This window comes from Eubalaena glacialis, chromosome 19 (assembly GCF_028564815.1).
Source record: "Eubalaena glacialis isolate mEubGla1 chromosome 19, mEubGla1.1.hap2.+ XY, whole genome shotgun sequence".
NCBI lineage: Eukaryota > Metazoa > Chordata > Mammalia > Artiodactyla > Balaenidae > Eubalaena > Eubalaena glacialis.
The window spans coordinates 51,031,867-51,045,653 of NC_083734.1; the positions used below are offsets into that span (position 1 = coordinate 51,031,867).

The following is a 13,787-nucleotide window of genomic DNA, read 5'->3' on the forward strand; positions in this document are numbered from 1 at the left end:
AGGAGGCATTTCATGATCTCACGGTGCCCATGATCATAATTACAAATACCGTTTTTTCACTGGCATGCTATATGTGGAAAACTACCTGCCAATGTGGAGTTCATCCTGATTGGTTTGGTTAACTATATTGGTATAGGTCATTAAACAAAAGTAATGTATTCTTGAATATTGATTTGCTAAGTTGGTTATATGGCCCAATTGATCTATAGAGTCAATATCATCCCAATCAAATCCCCAGCTAGCTTGCTTGTAGGAATTTACAAGCTGATTCTAATATTCATATGGAAGTGCAAAGGATCAAAATGATTTTGAAAAAGAAGAACTAAGTTTGAAGGATTTACAGCTATATTAATATAAATTAAAATAAAGCTGTAATAACCAAGTGAATATAAGATGCCTTCTCTAATTCAGCCTTTAACAAAAAGCTAATAAAATACAGTATAGCTATAGTAATCAAATCAACATAAAACTATACTAATTAAAATTGTGTGGTACTGGTGTAAGAGTAGACAAATCAGTGGAACACAATAAAAAGTCCAGAAATAGACCTCCACATATAGAATCAATTGATTTTCAACAGAGGTGCCAAAGTTACTCAATAGGGAAAGGGCAGTGTGACATAATAAATATATACCTGGCCTGTGCCCCTGGTTCCTGACACAGAGCTCCTAAATCCCTTGGAATTTCCTGGGTGATAGGAGCTTCTTTTGTTCTAATGAGGCAAATCTGGGTGGGCTCTTGGATGGGGGCTGGTCACCAGAAAGACCAAGCCAGGGTTAGAAGTGGAAATTTTAGCCCCACCCCCATCCTCTGGGAGAGGGGCTGGAGATTGAGTTAATAATTAATCATGACTATATGATGAAACGTCCATAAAAGTTTCTAAACTATGGGGTTCAGAGAGCTCCCAGGTTAGTGAACACATGCATGTGCCAGGAGGGTGGTACCTCAACCCCACACAGGCAGAAGCTCCATTTAAGACCCTTCTGGAACTCTCATACATTGTTTACAGTAAGAACATACAATGATGCAGCCACTTTGAAAAATGGTCTGACAGTTCCTCAAAAGGTTAAACATAGAGCTACCACATGACCCTGCAATTCTACTTCTAGACATATACCCAAGAGAAATGAAAAAGTATGCCCATACAGAAAACTGTACATGAATGTTCATAACAGAATTATTCATAATGGCCAAAAAGTCAAAACAACTAAAATGTCCATCAACTGAAAAATGGACAAATAAAGTGTGGTATATGGGGACTTCCCTGGTGGTGCAGTGAACAAGAATCCGCCTGCCAATGCAGGGGACACGGGGTTCGAGCCCTGGTCCGGGAAGATCCCACATGCCGCGGAGCAACTAAGCCTGTGTGCCACAACTACTGAGCCTGCCCTCTAGAGCCCGAGAACCACAACTACTGAGCCCACGCACCACAACTACTGAAGCCCGCGTGCGTAGAGCATGTGCTCCGCAACAAGAGAAGCCACCGCAACGAGAAGCCTGCACACCGCAACGAAGAGTAGCCCCTGCTCACCACAACTAGAGAAAGCCCGGGAAAAAAATTCTTTAAAAAAAATTTTTTTTAATTTAAAAAAATTTTTTAAATGTGGTGTATCTATACAATGCAGAATTACTTGAAACCAAAAATTTAAATAGTAATACATGCTACAACATGGATAAACTTTGAAAACATTATGCTAAGTAAAAGAAGCCAGTCACAAAAGACCTCATATTATATCGTTTAGGAAGTCTGCTCAATAAACAATGCTGGAATAACTGGATATCTGAATAATCGTAACAACCACAAATGAGAACTCTGACCCGTATCTTACACCATACAGAAAAATTAATTTGAGATGGATCATAGAGCTGTATGTAAAAGCTGAAACTATCAAGCTTCCAAAAAGAAAACATAGGAAACTATCCTTGTCTTTTGGGTCTCAGCACCCCAAACATGAAAACCATAAAAGGAAAAAAATTGTCTAAATTAGAGTTATGAAAAAATAAATAGGCAAGAGGCTTGAACAGCTACTTCACAAGAGAAGATATGTGAATGATCAATATACACATGGAGAGATGTTTGGTATCACTAGTCATCAGGGAAACGCAGATTAAAACCACAAGGTACTGGAAGAATGGCTAAAATTAGTAAGACTGACCTTTCTAAGTGCAGACAATGATGTGAAGCAACAAGAACTCTCATACGCTATCGGTGGGAATATAAAGTTGGTACCACCACTCTGCAAGAAAGCCTGGCAGCTTCTTACATAAAGTCTTACAAACACACACACGCACACACACACACACACACACACACACACCCCTACCGCGTATGTGTAGATGCAACCACTGTACTCCTAGGTACTTCCCCAAGAGAAAAGAAAGCAGATGCCTGCAAAATTGCTTGTCCAAGAATGTTCATAGCAGCTTTATTCGTAATAACCAAAAGCTGAAACAACCGGAGTGTCTTCAGCAGGCAAGTGAGAAACAGATGGATGGGATGGGAGCAGCGGGGCAGGAGCGCCTTCCCAGATTCCGGGGAGCTGGTGCAGGCTGTCCCAGGCACGCCCTTTGGTGCCTCCTAATATAAGCATTTTGTGGAAAGTGTTTTGAGTTTCCACAAAAGGGTCATTCGAATAGAGCAAAGCTGGAAGTGTGGTGTCTTCAGACTTGGAGGTTCCAGGTGTAGGAATTTACAAGTTACCAGCACAGCTGTGCTAGGTTGATTCCTGCACGGTTCAAAGCAGAAATCTACACAGCACTGTAATGTACATCAGTGGCAGCCAGCTGAATATTTACTAGGACATCCACACATTAAAGAAATGAAGAGGTGCCAAGACTTCCCCGCTGGCGCAGTGGTTAAGAATCTGCCTGCCAATGCAGGGGACACCCAGGAAGATCCCACATGCCTTGGGGCAACTAAGCCTGTGCTCCACAACTACTGAAGCCGCGTGCCTAAAGCCCGTGCTCCACAACCACACAAGAGAAGCCACCACAATGAGAAGACCGCGCACTGCACTGAAGAGCAGCCCCCGCTCTACGCAACTAGAGAAGAGTAGCCCCCACTCTATGCAACTAGAGAAAGCCCGTGCAGCAACGAAGACCCAACGCAGCCACAAATAAATAAATAAATAATAAATTAATTTTTAAAAAAAGAAATGAGGGCTTCCCTGTTGCGCAGTGGTTAAGAATCCGCCTGCCAATGCGGGGTACACGGGTTCGAGCCCTGCTCCGGGAAGATCCCACATGTCGTGGAGCAACTAAGCCCATGCGCCACAACTACTGAGCCTGCGCTCTAGAGCCCGTGCTCTGCAACAAGAGAAGCCACCGCAACGAGAAGCCCGCGCACCGCAATGAAGAGTAGCCCCCGCTCGCCGCAACTAGAGAAAGCCCGTGTGCAGCAACGAAGACCCAATGCAGCCAAAAATAAATAAATTAATTAATTAAAATAAATAATTAATTTTAAAAATTAAAGAAAGAAATGAAGGGGTGCCAAAATAAATAAATAACATATATATATTTTTAAAAGGAATTCCCTCGTGGTCCAGTGGGTAAAACTCCACGCTCCCAATGTAGGCGGCCCGGGTTCGATCCCTGGTCCGGGAACTAGACCCCACATGCTGCAACTAAGACCTGGTGCAGCATGCATAAATGAATGAATGAATAAATAAAAAAATAAATATTAAAAAAAAAAGAAATGAAGGGGTGAATCTGCCCAGGTGTGGTAATGGGGATGTGGTCTGTGCCCCATGGTCAGGGCTGATCTACCACCTGTTCACCAGGAAAGGCCCAGAACAACACTCACCCAGCTGCTCATATGAGCTACTCCCACTTCTTAGGATTCTGCCCTTTTCCATAATAAGAAACAATAATAAGCATGTCTCACTTTTGTAATTGCAATTTAAAATTACATTTTAATTAAGGTTGGAAAACATAATTAGATCACTTAAAAGTTAAAAATTGGTAAAATGTTTTAAACCCTGTCTGATTTTTGGAAAGAGTGAGTTTTATAGGTGAATAATACACACATTCCTAGTTGAATTTCATTCTAAAAAAATGAGAGCTTCAGGGACTTCCCTGGTGGTCCAGTGGTTAAGAATCCGCCTTCCAATGCAGGGGACGTGGGTTCGATCCTTGGTCAAAGAACTAAGATCCCACGTGCTGCAGGACAACTAAGTCTGCACGCTGCAACGAAGATCCCACGTGCCACAACTAAGACCCGACCCAGCCGAATAAACAAAATAAATTTTTTTTAAAAATGAGAGCTTCAGAGATAAATCTTATAATACCAATTTTAAAAAGAAAATACCGAGAATACCCTTAAATTTGCTGATATTAACTGGACCTGAAAGTGTGTTTCTAATCCTCCTCCACCAAAACCTCTTCTCCAAAGACCTCCCTTCGGAGCTTTGGAAACAGGGGGAGGCATGTTCCCACTCTCTGTACACCTGGGGGCAGGAAGGGGGTCCTTGGGTGTGTCCCTGCATAGTTCTTCACACGTCACAGAAGCCATTACATATGTGGCTATGTGTACAGTAAGTCCCCTAAATACGAACCTTCAAGTTGCAAACTTTCAAAGATTCCAAAGTGCATTCCATCAATGTGAGTGAAATTGCAGCTTGCCCTCTGTCTCCAGTTGCTGATGATCCTTCAGCTCTACCATCTCCCACCTCCTCTCCCTCCTCCAGTCAGTAACTCTTCTTGCCTGTTCACTCAATGCCAGCCCCTGTATGCCAGCTGTTCTATTGTACTGTAAATTAAAAATGTTTTATTTTTTGTGTTTTGTTTTTATGTATTACTTGTGTGAAAAGTATTATAAACCTATTACAGTACAGTACTATATAGCCAATTGTGTTAGTTGGGTACCTAGGCTAACCTGTTGGACTTATGAACAAACTGGACTTACGAACACGCTCTCGGAATGGAACTCATTCGTACGTAGGGGATTTACTGTACTTACCTCCTGGGTTAAGGCAATGCTCCCAGAAAGGCAGCCCTCAGAATGTGCCCTGGGGCAGGGGGGCCCTGCTCCAGCTGTCTTGTGTGCCTCTGTGCTCTAGGCCACATTCTTAAAAAAGATTTATTATTTATTAATTTATTTTTGGCTGCGTCGGGTCTTAGTTGTGGCACTTGGGATCTTCGTTGAGGCATGCAGGCTCTTTGTTGTGGTGTGCAGGCTTCTCTCTAGTTGTGGTGTCCAGGTTTTTCTCTAGTTTAGTTGTGGCGCACAGGCTCCAGGGCACATGGGCTCTAGTTGAGGAACGACAGCTCAGTAGTTGTGGCACGTGGGCTTAGTTGCCCTGCGGCATGTGGGATCTTAGTTCTCTGACCAAGGAGCGAACCCACGTCCCCTGCATTGGAAGGCGGATCCTTTACCACTGGACCACAGGCCACATTTACCTAAGTTTGAGAAGAACACCAGGGATGGCCTGGGAGCAGGGGATGAAGGTGTGAGGCGCGTGCCCCTTGTAGTGACTGGTGTCCCATGGTCAGCCACATGCAGACCCATCTTCGGTTGCCCTTGGCATCGGCCATCCAGCCAAGTCTCCTCCAGGTGACCTTTCTGGATCTCTGTGCTGAGGTTAGTGTCCCCCAAAGCCCACATGGAAAACATGCAAAACACAGACAGTAGGACAGACAAGGATTCAATAGCTAAAGGCTATTTCTGAACAGAGGAACTTCTATCGCCTCGACTCAGGGCCCCCAGCCCCAGCCCCACCCAACCTGGGCTGTGGCTTCTCAGAATTTGTCTGGGCATCTCTGGTCCTCCCATCTCCTGAGCTCTAAACCTCCAGGCTAACTTTGACTCATGGGCTACTCATTGCCCATTCATGCATTCACTCTTTCATTCATTCATTCACTAGCTTGTCCACTCATCAAACATTTCCTATTTCCAGCTTCATGCTGGGCCCAGTGCTGGATGCCCAGGCCCACAGGGAGCAAAGGGGACCTGGGCCCTGCCTTCATCAGGACAGGGAGGGGAGGCAGCCTTGATTCAGCACTCCTCACCTGAACCAGCAGCCCACATTCCCTCACACATGGCCAGCCCCCTTCCCCGGGTCCCCCTCTCCTCACATGCTCACCCAGCCACCCAAATGCAAGACCCGGCTCCCATGGCACCTCCATCAGCCGCCCCGGCCACCTGCCATGCAGTGAGAACTGCTCCTCCCTCGAAGCCGCTTGGTACCCACCTGGTTCCCAGCTTGCAGTCTGGGACAGTCATTGCGTACATGTTATCCCAACAGGACTCTGAGCCTGGAATTGGAGCTCCTGATTAGGCTTGGCACTGGCCTGATGCAGAGTAAGTTTGGGAAAGTGACATAATGAGTGAATGATTATTCCAATCACTTACTGTCCATTGGCCCATGCAGAAAACTTCTCTGAGCTTATGTGAAGCACGGAGGACCAAGACGAAAACCTTGCCTCATCCTGCTGGCCCTGGGTTAAGGATGAGAAATAGAGAGGAAGCAGGCAGTCAGGACATGAGCATGGAAGCTGAGGCAGCTATTTTGTAGAGAATTCTGATGGTAAACATCAAAGCTAAACATGTCAATTCAACATCGGTGCAGAGCTACATCTGTAGGAGACACTGTGCTTCATTTAGGAAATAAAAAGATGAGAAGGGCTTCCCTGGTGGCGCAGTGGTTGAGAGTCTGCCTGCCAATGCAGGGGACACAGGTTCGAGCCCTGGTCTGGGAAGGTCCCACATGCCGCGGAGTAACTAGGCCCGTGAGCCACAACTACTGAGCCTGTGCATCTGGAGCCTGTGCTCCGCAACAAGAGAGGCGTGACAGTGAGAGGCCTGCGCACCGCAATGAAGAGTGGCCCCCGCTTGCCGCAACTAGAGAAAGCCCTCGCACAGAAACGAAGACCCAACACAGCCAAAAATAAATATATTTAAAAAAAAAGAAAAAAAAACTATATGGAAAATACTGTCTCATATCTTTAAAAAAAAAAAAAAGATGAGAAGACAGGGATCTTGCCTCTAACAAATCAAATACCACAATTTTTAAAAGTGGGCAAAGAAGATTTCTCATGTTGGAGAGTGAGTTACAGAGAAGCAAGGAAAGGCTGGAGGAAACCACGTGGAAACCATGAAGCTGGACTAGAGCTGGAAACGTCAGTATGAACTCATTTCATCCTTCATATGACACAGCAAAAGGGCCTGAAGAAATGTGTTTTCCTATGATAGAACTCCTTCACACATTCACCTGTAAATCACTGTATGTGGTGTACAGTTATTTTATTTCATAGTCATGGAGCTCAGTACACGTAGGGGCAATAAAAAAATGCATTTGAGTTGTACTTGTACTTGCCTTAAATTCAGATTAACTTTGTATACTTTTAAAGAATTACTGATCATATCAAAATTCAAACAGAAGGAAGTATTTTACTGGAAGGGAGGGGAAAAAAAAGAAAAAAAAACGAAAGAAAAAGTCTGGTAGAAACTTCAAAATATCAAAACAAATGTAACACAATGGAAACTAAAAACGATAATGGTCAAAATCATGAAGGGAAAGAATCATGACATCTAAGAAAATATGGGTAATGAAAATGACAACACAGAGATGAAAGGTATTATGAGAGTCAGAACACTCCTAAACAGGAAGCAAAAAACAAACAAAAAAAAAACAGAAGGAAAAAAAAGCAGAAGGAAGATGATGGTAACAGAAAAGAAAACCACAACCAGTCCACTCAGCAGGACACACCAGGTGGCCCCACCCACTGATTTTTTACTTCATTGATTACTTCACTAAACCTGTTAGAATGAACACTAATTCCCCCAACCCTGTTTAATGAAAAATTCATTCGTTCAAAATTATGATTCCATTTACAAAGAATCAAGGTACAACAGACAAAAAAGATGCTTCTTAAAAACATTTGAAAGTTATTTTTTAACAGGATATTGACTAGCCTATTCCAAGACTAAACATTGCCTGTATTGTTTTGCTTGTGTAGTTTTCAACAAGACAGACATCACTGACATCAGACAGACTTTCACATCAGTGGATGTCTTTAGAACTGTCAAAAATCATGAAGACTGCACAAAGCACAAGAACATGTTTACTTGGGCCACACACAAATCACATAAAAACAGAGTAGGCTCCTTCTGTAAGGAGGTCGGAAACACACAGAACGTATGCGATCCGATTTGTGAAGATGAGGAAAGCAAACATGGAAAGTGTTTTCCATTTCTTCCTGGTCTGACATGAAATACAAATCATGAAATACATGACACAAAGCTCCTAACAAGTCACTGTGAGGCCACCACGGATTAGATGTGGTTTCCTGCCTCCAGACATACAGGATAGGTTTGGCCAAGTCTGATGGCAACCCTGAAAGAGTATGTAACATCATCAAAAGAATGCAACTCTGGACAATCTTTTCTAAACTATTAATAATAAAAAGCAAAATTTGATTAACCCTGCTAAAGAAAAGACTGAATTATCTATTTACCATATAAAAACAGTATTACCAAATCATTCCCATATGAAGGAGCAATTAAGGTCTGCATTTTAAAATTTAGAAAAAATTGAGACTTCCCTGGTGGTCCATTGGTTAAGACTCCACGCTCCCAGTGCAGGGGGCCCGGGTTCCACCCCTGGTCAAGGAACTAGATCCCGCATGATGCAACTAAAAGAAAAAAAAAATAAGAAAAAAATATATGAGGTGTGTTAGGCAGTTAACTAGTGAAATGTTTTATTTAAAAAATTTTTTTAAATTAATTAATTAATTTTATTTTGGCTGTGTTGGGTCTTCATCACTGCGCGTGGGCTTTCTCTAGTTGCGGCGGGCAGAGCCTACTCTTCGTTGCGGTGCACGGGCTTCTCATTGCAGTGGCTTCTCTTGTTGCAGAGCACGGGCTCTAGGCGTTCAGGCTTCAGTAGTTGTGGCCCGCAGGCTCAGTAGTTGTGACTCACAGGCTCTAGAGCTCAGGCTCAGTAGTTGTGGCGCACAGACTTAGTTGCTCCGCAGCATGTGGGATCTTCCCCAAGCAGGGCTCGAACACGTGTCCCCCGCCTTGGCAGGTGGATTCTTAACCACCGCGCCACCAAGGTAGTCCTAGTGAAATGTTTTAACTGTTTAAAGTTTGTGATATTAATCAGCTGTGTATAATTTGCAGTTTGTTGTGGTTACTTATTCTTATCAACATTCACCTTCGTATCTAATTCCGTATTCTTCTTAAAAAGGGAGCTCCAAACTGCACAAGCTGGAGACCCCACCCATCCTGTGCCCTCCGTGGAGCAGGGCACCTGGGGCCCGATCGGGAGCGCGCAGCGTCTGCACGGCAGGGGCATCAATCAGCGCGGCCCCATGGAGGGGGCAGGCCCGGAGTTCGCCCTATCCCCAGCGCGGCCACCAGGGTCCCCGACCCACGCCACTAGATGCGAAACATACGCAACCGCCAGGGGTAGACAGCAGCGCCGCCGCCTGACGCTGACTTACGCAGGGCACGTGACGGCCCCCCCCACGTGACCGCGCCCACGTGACCGCCGACGCCGTGCAGAGGGAGGAACCGGGTTCCGCCGAGACCTGGCGAGGTCCTGGCTTGAGTCTGGGGCCGTGTGGCCGCCTCCTTCGGCGACGAGTGGAGCGGGTGCCACGCTTGGCAGTGGGCCCGGGGCCCCGAGTTCGACGGGGCTTAAGGCGGAAAGCGAGGCGGCCTCCTGCCGAGCAATTGGGCACAATTGTCAGCGGGAACGGAGCGCTCCTTCGCTTTGGTCCTGCGCTCTCCCTTCTCAGCTGTGCTGAGGAAACAAATAGGCGCTGACGCGCCTTTCTAGGGCACTGCCTCTGGTGGTGAGGTACTGAAAAGAGAAATCCTTTCCCACGAGCAGAGACCTGTCATTGTAAAGCCCCGTGGTTTGCTGGGAGCGGTGTTGTGAAGGGCGCGATGACAGTGGGGTGCCCGAATGGAAAGCAAATAAGTCCAGGTCCGGAATTAGGGTCTGTTCCGACGTGGCCTCACCCTCAGGTGGCTGGCTGCCCGCTCTGCCCCGCAGCCAATATTGGGATTTAGGGTTGGCCACTAAAACTTGTACGTGGGAGTCAGGCAGGGCAGGCTTAGTGGGAGAGTCTCCTTCCCTGTCCCCATGGCCAATTCGGTCCGACGGTTAAGCAAGCATCACTAGGATGGCTGAAGAAGGAGTCTGACAGATATCTGCAGGTTACCTAGGCCACCTGGTTCAGCCTTTCCCACAGTAGAGACCTTTGGAAGAGCTTTTGTGTGGAATATGAATCTCTCAAATTCTGGACCTGTTCAGAAAAGTCCATCCCCACACCTCACTGGCAAAGAGCTTTGACCCCAACCCTCCAATGTGATTTTGTTCAGGCCCTGCCTGAGGCATTGATGAGATGTGCTGCCCAGAGGGCTTCCCCCTGTCTTCTCCCAGTGGCCACCTTTTTGCCTCACAGTGTACCTATATGGCTAGATTTATCAGACTCAGACAATATCCTAGACCCGGGTGGTGGAGATTCAGGCTCACGGTACAGCCCTGTGGGTGCATTTCAGGGAGCCTTATACCCCAAGGCAACTGCCGGTCTGTCTTGATATTCTGAGCCAGGGGCTGCCCCTTGTGCCTCTTGTGCTGGATGTGTCACTAAAGTTGCAGAAGTCCCTGCCTGGTAGCTTTGCCCAGGCCTTTGCTAAAGTTCCTCCCTCATCTTCGCTCTCCCTTCAGAGCCCTTGGCAATGTGGTTGTACGTCACAATTCTAGTTGTGTTCTGCAGTTCTGGGTGTCTTCTGCTTCCCCTCTAGATCCACCACTACCTTCCTCTTCCCTAAGACCAACAGGAAGCTGGAGGGCAAGAGAGCTGAGTGGCTGCAGCCAATGAGAGGCACTGGTAAGGAGATTAGAGGTTGGGGGAGGGGGGAGAAGGCCTGGGTATTCCTCAGTTCTTCCCTGCCTAGCTGAAGGTCCACAACCTGCTAGGGAAAAAGGCCACAGCTCCTGTTCTCACTGGGTCCAGGAACTCCAGCTTCCAGGCCTTGGAATTCTGACGGCTCAGCGCTGTGGCCAGTGTGGGACTGCATACCGTGCCTGTGGCTTCATTTAACCCTGCTTGTAGAAATAGTTCCATGCACCCCAGTGTTCATTGCAGCAGTGTTTACAATAGCCAAGAAATGGAAGCAACCTAAATGTCCATCAACAGATGAATGGGTAAAGAAGATGTGGTACATATATACAATGCAATATTGCTCAGCCATTAAAAAGAATGAAATAATCTCATTTGCAGCAACATGGATGGACCTAGAGATTGTTACACTGAGTGAAGTAAGTCAGACAGATAAAGACAAATATTGCAGAAGCTAAGAAAAATGATACAAATGAACTTATTTATAAAACAGAAACAGACTTAGAGAATGAACTGATGGTTACCAGTGGGGAAGGGTGGTGGGGAGGGATAGTTAGGAAGTTGGGGACTGACATGTACACACTGCTATGTTTAAAACGGATAACCAACAAGGACCTACTGTATAGCACAGGGAACTCTGCTCAATATTATGTAACAACCTAAATAGGAAAAGAATTTGAAAAAATAATAGGTACATGTATAACTGAATCACTTTGCTGTACACCTGAAACTATCACAACATTGTTATTCAACTATACTCCAATATAAAATAAAAAGTTAAAAAAAAAGAGAAATAGTTCCATGTCCTTTGACTGCCCTGGTGTTCATAGTCTGGCCATAGAACTCCAGCAGTTTCAGTCTCTGTGTTTATTTTTCCTGATGATTCTGTTGGCTTGAGAGAGGAGACACCCTACTATCTGCAACGGCAAGTTCCATGGACACTTTTTACATGAAAAGGTTCAGCACAAATTCAGCGATTTTTTTCCCCCAAAGGATTTATATCCAGAATGTTCTTGGGGGAATAGTTTCTACCTCTTTGAAATGCAAAGTTATTTTTAATTTTTTCTTCAAATTATAAAGCTGAACAGCAAGATTTCATAACACTTTAATTTTAAGCAGTTTTGTATGGATAAAACAGCTTCCTTGGCCATGGGGAAGAAGTAGGTCAAGAGAAGAAGCCGAATTAAAAGGATAGTTTATTGATAATTGGGACAAATTAGGAGTCTTTTTCAAATGATGGGGAGAAACGTTGCTTTTGTTGTTTTCCGAAATCCAACCAGCATCGCTGCAATACAGAACCTGCCACCATTGTCCAAAGACACTCTGGGCTGAAGGTTGTGTTTCTTGACTTTTTTTAAACAGCAGAAAAGGACGTGAATTCAGAGATTTCTCTGGGTAAGAAGTTGAGGGAGGGAGAGCAAAAATCCACTTTATTCTTAAAAGGGCACTTGCAGGAGACGCCCTCCCCCCACCCCTTTTCTTTTGTCTTCTGGGCTGTACCCCAGGGAGGCTGTAGGGCTTGTTACAGGCAGGCTCAGGGGGAAGGACATTACAGCAGAGTGGCGCAGCGGGAGCGTGCTGGGCCCATAACCCAGAGGTCGATGGATCGAAACCATCCTCTGCTATGAGCTTACATTTTGCCTGCTATATCTGGCTTTTGGGTCCCCAGCTGTGGGGCAAGGTCGGCCTGTGGACCCTGGTGTCCAGGGGTGGCAGCTAGTTCTATGATGTAACGGTTAGCACTCTGGACTCTGAGTCCAGGGATCTGAGTCGAAATCTCAGTGGGACCTGTGGACCCCTTTTGTCCCTTCCTAGGGGCACTTAGGCCAAGGGTGGCCAGCAAAGGGACACAGTGGCATATGGTTCTAAGGCGTAATGGTTAGCTCTCTGGACTTTGAATCCAGAGATCCAAGTTCAAATCTCGGTAGAACCTGCTTTGCCTGTGACCATTTTGTCTCCCTCTCTTGTGTCCCGAGCAGTGGGACACAGGGACATAGTCTGGCACAGGATAGGTGGTAACTCTGAGACCCTGGCAGTCCACTGATCACCAGTGTTCCCCTTCCCCCCACCCCAGAGGGAGCCACGTTAGGGATTTCCTGATCTCTTTGTTCTTTTTAATGTCCTTCCTCCCGTCCTGCCCCCCAGTTTGGCTTTAAAAAAAGGAGACTAGGGGAATTCCCTGGCCGTCCAGTGGTTGGGACTCCAAGCTTTCACTGGCGAGAGCTCTGGTTCGATTCCTTGGTCAGGGAACTAGGATCCCACAAGCCGCACAGCGCAGCCAAAAAAAATTAAAATAAAAAATAAAATAAAAAAAGGAGACCAAAGGGGCTCATACTCTAGTTCTGAGATGTCCCATCATGCACATTTAACCTCTAGAATCCCATGTCAGGACAGACAATTACTTAATCTTCTCCACTGACGAGCTTTCAGTGCGGACTGTTTACTCTTCATGCAAACGCAGAAAAGGGTCCATTCAGGTACTGCCCATTGGGCCCCTGGGTGGCTACTGTCGTAGGAAAGGCTCTTGAGAGTGACACTGCCCACAAGTGCACCTGCTCTTCTCACTGACACCAATACTTCATAGGTCGTGTGCCCAAGTATATGCTTATGTGTGTATGTGTATATATGTATATGTGCTTATATGCTTACATGTGCATGTCCGTGTACACATGTATATGTGCGTGTGCACATACATATGCCTGTGTATATATGTATGTGCACACATATATGTACACACGTCAGTGTATATGTATGTGTACACATGCACTGTATGCGTATATACACGTGTGCATGTGTATATGCATACACACACCCGTATGTATGTGTGCACGCATATGTCCATGTATGTGTATGCATGGGTATGTGCACATGTATGTATATGTGCACATATAGTTATGCACGTGTATATATGCACACACGTGTATGTACACATA

The 13,787-nt window shown here is 45.6% G+C and overlaps 1 long non-coding RNA gene and 1 other non-coding gene across 2 annotated transcripts; one reads left to right on the forward strand and one right to left on the reverse strand.

Moving 5' to 3' along the window:
• Window positions 1-5,333: 5,333 nt before the first annotated feature.
• Window positions 5,334-6,420, reverse strand: LOC133080587 (uncharacterized). Its single transcript, XR_009698547.1, has 3 exons — window positions 6,350-6,420; window positions 6,189-6,252; window positions 5,334-5,573 (listed from the first exon to the last, which is right to left on the reverse strand). It is a non-coding gene; the product is annotated as an uncharacterized LOC133080587 (long non-coding RNA).
• Window positions 6,421-12,407: 5,987 nt separating this feature from the next.
• TRNAM-CAU (transfer RNA methionine (anticodon CAU)) lies at window positions 12,408-12,479 on the forward strand. Its single transcript has one exon. It is a non-coding gene; the product is annotated as a tRNA-Met (tRNA).
• Window positions 12,480-13,787: the final 1,308 nt, after the last annotated feature.